This window comes from Capsicum annuum, unplaced genomic scaffold (assembly GCF_002878395.1).
Source record: "Capsicum annuum cultivar UCD-10X-F1 unplaced genomic scaffold, UCD10Xv1.1 ctg80886, whole genome shotgun sequence".
Lineage (NCBI taxonomy): Eukaryota > Viridiplantae > Streptophyta > Magnoliopsida > Solanales > Solanaceae > Capsicum > Capsicum annuum.
Genome location: NW_025891562.1, coordinates 173583 through 179992, shown reverse-complemented (window position 1 = coordinate 179992; position 6410 = coordinate 173583).

Here is a 6410-nt window from a genome sequence, read left to right as displayed (position 1 = left end):
CTTTTACTTAGACAAGAAGTAAATTTACCCTATAAATAGAGGAGTTTTGTTCATTGTATTTATAATCTGATGATCTCTCATCCCTCAAGAGAAGAAATAAGAATCACTCTCTCTATTCTCTCCACGCTTCTTCTTTATTCTTTATTAGTTTATAACACATTATCAGCACGAGACTGCCAAATATGTGAGATTATAAATCTGAAGGATTTCAAGGTTAGTAATTCTTTATGTTATCTTTCTTTTGCTACTATTAATATAATTATTATTGGATTTGAGGAAAAATAATTGGTTTGGAACCATTTATATTTTAAATTTATTCCTCAAAAATAATATTATCAAAAATGATGATAATATGTTGGGTTCAAATCCCATCGATTTATGCCTAAGACGCCTTTATATGTATAAGATATTGAGTTTGAATCTCAATATACCATACTGATGATATTATGATGGATAAGGCAAAATCATGGGTATTGGGTGAAAAGTCATGAAATTCGACCCATTGAATATGGTAGCAATATATGATAAGTCTAAAATATGACAACTTACTTCATTTGGTAGCAGTGCATAATATGTCTGAAAGAAGACAAGTGATTGAATGCACGCATATACGCGTGGAGGGACAATATGATAATGATCATCAAAAGTGATGATATTTTCGCATGCGTATTATGATCATAAAATATGTTAGAGAAAAATTTTCTAGATCATATGTGTTCCTCGATTTGCTCCTAAAGTAGCAATATTTTGAAAAAAGTTCTAAGCTATCAAAATTTGATAGACTTAAGGCATGATTATATTCCATTTTTGGGGAATGAAAAACTTATTAATGCAAACGTGCACTTGATTGTGATTGTATCACAACTCACCTCCGAAAGAGGTTGAATAATTTTGAAATCTACTTCTGAAGTAGTAAATCTAAAATTTATTCATGTAATAGTAAATCTGAAATTTACTAAAGACAAAGTACATGTCGAAATTTACTAATAGTAAACTTGGAGTTTACTAGAATAAAAGTTCATAAATTGATATGAACGATTGTGACATCTCGAAGATGTGCATGAATTGAAGAACTAGAAGATTCTTCAAGAATTGTTTATGTCATTTGTTCTCATGATAAGTTGGTTGGACCAACTAATATTGGGATTGGATCCCTTCAAATTTAAAAATTATAAAAGGTGAATAAGGGCCCGTTTATCTATCATGTGATATGTTGAAAAGATGCATCAATAAGATGATTACATGTACATTCATGGTCAACCTACGGTTGACATTCATAAAGTTACTTGTTAAATATAAATTGAGCATAATTTTTAGATTGTGTAATCAAGATAATTTATCTTGATGATGATGGTTTAGCATTGAATGTATTCGATAAATATCTAAACCATTGTTAATGAGAACAAAACTTAATGTATTAGTTTGAAATATGATATATTGAAATAGCATTTGTATGCATTAGACCAATAAATTATGATTATTTCTTCCCTCTCAATTGGTTCAAGGTCGGGAACCAATTATTTCATCTAATAATTTTGATGTGCGGTATACGATTAATGAATATACCATAATGCACAAAGATGGATTCCTCAAAGAAATAGAGTATGTATGTTAGTTTTCCTAACATAAGGGGGAGATTATAAGCGCTATGAAATATATTAGGAATTATCATCATATCCTCATCCAAAAGATAATTCAAGTCAAATGCTGAAAGCATCTCATATTAAGCGCAAGTGCTCTTATTTTGTGTTCCTAAAGGACAAAGTCTATGCATGCGTGAAGCGTGGTAGACTGATCGGTTCCAAATGAAATAGTCCTTGAAAAATAAGGAGAAAATAATCATAATAAGAAGGCAATGAGCTCTTGAAGAGCCTACGACATAACACTTCATGAAACCTTATGAGAGGTTCATGTACCTGAAAATAATGAAGTGATGAGATCTCAAAATGTTATGTCGCATTGTGAACCGATACTAAATGATACATCATCAATATATTTGACACAATATTAGCACAATATTGTGAAAGATTACGAGGATCTTAATTCTACGTTAATTTAAGCATGCTGACGCAGAAACATTTATCAAGTGACATGAAAGGATGCATCCTGGTAAGTATTAAACTTATTTGATTTGCAGTCTAGATATTTGAAGATGTCACTCATGAAATGTTGAATGTTGTCACTTGACAAAACTTATGTGAAAAACTTTTAAGGATTCAAAATGCTTGAAGCATATAAAAGTTTCTGGGAAACTTATTTATAATCCTTATATTGTATAAGCTTATTGCTTGAACATCATTGAAACTCTTGGAGAGTTTTCAAAACAATAGATTATTTGCTGAAATTCAAAATATATTGACTTGGATTGGTTATGAAGTACCATATGTTAATGCAATTGATGCACTCATGTACCTTACAAATACTACAAGGCCTATAGCCTTTTCAGTCAATTTGTTAGCAAGGTATATTTCTGCTCCTACTATAAGACATCAGAATAGGATAAAACACATGAGCTTGTTTTATTCTAAAGATTGCAGTCCCGATCTTATTGGTCATGTTGGGTACTTATCTGACCCGCATAAAACTCGATCTCAAATAGGTTATGTGTTCATATGGGGTGGTACTGTCATATCTTGGAGATATACAAAGCAGTCTATCATAGCCACTTCATCGAATCATGCTGAGATAATAACTATTCATGAAGTAAGCCGAGAATATGTATGGTTGAGGTCCATGATACATCTCATTCAAGAAAAATGTGGTGTGAAATATGATAATATACCCACAATTTTTATACAGAGATAATTCAGCATACATAGCACATCTTAAGGGTGGATTCATAAATAGAGATAGAACGAAGCACATTTTGCCAAAGCTTTTCTATATACATGAGCTACAAAAGAATGATGATATTAACGTGCAACAGATTCGTTCAACTGACAATGTGACTGATTTATTCACCAAATCTTCTCCAATTGCAACTTTTAAGAAGATGCTGCACAAGATCGAGATGCAAAGGTCAAGGATGTTCTCATTAAGGGGAGTTAATACGCACTGTACTCTTTTTTCCTTACGAGGTTTTGTTCCACTAGGTTTTCCTTGTAAGTTTTTTAATGAGGCAGCCGAAATGCGTATTATTAGAGATGCGTACTCTTTTTCCTTCACTAGATTTTTTTCCTACTGGATTTTTTCTAGTAAGGTTTTAACGAGACACATTATCTACCAATTAGACATTCAAGGGGGAGTGATATAAATGTATTTACATTATAGTGAATGTCTATCAAAATCTATTAAGATCTACTTTAATATCTATTAGGATTTGAAACATCTGTCTTTTACTCAGACAAGGAGTAAATTTTTCCTATAAATAAAGGAGTTTTGTTCATTGTATTTACAATCTGATGATCTCTCATCCCTCAAGAGAAGAAATAAGAATGACTCTCTCTATTCTCTCTACTCTTCTTCTTTATCCTTTATTAGCTTATAACAAGTAGGAATTAATATTTGAATTTTTCATATAATATTATAGAACTCCTAGCAAAAAATGGAAGGTCAATATTAGAAATCAATACTTTAACAGGTTTTCCATGTATATCTATATTTTTAATGTTCTTTCCTATAGAATTATCATAAACTTAGGAGCCGTGCTTTTTTTTTTTTTCTTTTTAAAAAAGTTGTTTTTCCTATTTATTTATTCATTCGAATATTTTTAAGTATTTATTAACTAGAGAAAAATAGTAAAAAGATGATTTTGTCTAAAGTTGAGACTTTTAATGAAGGCAAAAAGTTTGAATTACTTTTCTAAAGATCTTCATGCTTTTAATATATTATAGATAGAGGAGGATAGTCTAGTTTTGATTTATGTCAAGTGTCATCTTAAGAACTACTCTCTTTAAATTCTTACAGTAAAAAGCTATCATTTTTTAACAATAAATTATGTTGTTGATTATTTAAACATTTAATATCATTTCTTTTTCGTATCTATATATATAATAAAAGAGGATAGTCTAGCCTTAATTTATGCCAAGTCACATCTTAAGAACTGCCCTTCTTAAATTTTTACAACAAAAAGCTATCATTTTTTAATAAAAAACTATTTTATTGATTATTTAAATATTTAATATCATTTCTTTTTATCTCTCTCTCTCTCTCTCTCTCTCTCTCTCTATATATATATATATATATATATATAAAGGAGGATAGTCTAGCCTTAATTTATGTCAAGTGGCATCTTAAGAACTACCTCCTTAAATTCTTACAACAAAAAATTATTATTTTTTAACAATAAACTATTTTGTTGATTATTTAAATATTTAATATCATTTCTTTTTTCATATTATGGTAAAACACAATTAAGATTGATTTCTATTGGATGAAATTTTTTATAATTTTTGTGAATTATTTAATTATTTATTAATATTATTTTATATTGTGGTATAAATAATTATGATTCATTTCTATTTGATGGAAACTATTATGATTTCATGTTATTTCATTTTATATTATTTCCTATTGTGGTAAAAAAAAATTAACATTTATTCCATATTTCATGTTGTGGTAAAAAAAAAATTGACATTTGCTTCTATGGGATGAGCACTATAAAATTTTATTTCATATTGGATGAAGATATTATTTTGTATTTTATTACTTATTTATTTAATAGACATTTTTTCATATTGTGGTATAACCAATTAAGATTAACTTCTATTGAATGAGCATTGTTAAAATTGATTTCTATTGAATGAAAATTGCTATGATTGTTCAATTATTTCTTATTTTGTTGATTATGTAATTATTTCATAATATTTCATATATCTATCTATATATATAATAAAGAAGGATAGTCTAGCCTTAATTTATGCCAAATGGCATCTTAAGAGCTATCCTCCTTAAATTCTTACAACAAAAAATTATCATTTTTTAACAATAAGCTATTTTGTTGATTATTTAAAAATTAAATATCATTTTTTTTTCATATTATGGTAAAAATAATTAAGATTGATTTCTATTGGATGAAAAATATTATGATTTTTATGGATTATTTAATTATTTATTAATATTATTTCTTATTGTGGTATAAACAATTATGATTCATTTCTATTTGATGAAAACTATTATGATTTCAAATTATTTCATTTTATATTATTTCCTATCTAAACATATAATAAAAGAGGATAGTCTAGCCTTAGTTTATGGCAAGTGGCATCTTAAGAACCACCATCCTTAAATTGTTACAACAAAAAGCTATCATTTTTTAACAATAAATTATTTTGTTGATTATTTAAATATTTAATTTCATTTCTTTTTTCATATTTATATAAATAATAAAGGAGGATAGTCTAGCCTTAATTTATGCCAAGCGACTAGCAAAAAACTATTATTTTTTAACAATAAACTATTTTGTTGATTATTTAAATATTTAATATCATTATTTTTTCATATTATAGTAAAAAAAAATTAAGATTGATTTCTACTGGATGAAAACTATTATGATTTTTATGGATTATTTAATTATATTAATATTATTTCATATTTTGGTATAAACAATTATGATTCATTTCTATTTGATGAAAACTATTATGATTTCATATTATTTCCTATTTATATATACAATAAAGGGGATAGTCTAACCTTAGTTTATGCCAAGTGGCATCTTAAGAACTACCCTCCTTAAATTCTTACAACAAAAAGTATCATTTTTTAACAATAAACTATTTTATTGATTATTTAAATATTTAATATCATTTCTTTTTTTATATCTACATTCTCTATTATATAAGCCAACAAAAAAAAAAAAATCAACACAACATTAATAAGTTGTACAAAGGTTACCTGACTTGTACATTAAGTCAACAAGAAAAAGTTCTAACACATCATTAATAAGTTGTACAAAAGGTTCGGGGTTTGATTCTCGCTTTGTGTATGCAACAACCAATTGGTCAGAGGTAAATTCTTAAATGAAGCTCAGATCCGCGAAAGATTAGTCCTTGTCCTGTCGGGCTGGGGATACCTTGGGAAACCAAAGGCCCGTTTGGCCATGAATATTTTCCCCTTTTTTTCAAAAAAGATTTTCGGAGTTGGCAATTATGATGTTTGGCCATGAAAATTTGGAAAACAATTTCGGAATTAAATTTCGAAAAGGGAAAACAACTAAACTTTTTAGTGTTTTCCCTTTTTTCCACTTTCAATTCCAACTTTCATTATTATTAGATAATCCCAATATTTAAATTTTTACACAAACTCCTCTTATTAACTAAATTCCGTAATTTTTAAAAGAAGACCAAATTCAATAAAATAATTAATTCAAGTAAAAATAATTAAGAATTTTCATCAACAAATTTAAGAATATATAAAATATATTTATATCTATCAATCATATTTATCAAAATATATTTTTTCTCTATTCAATC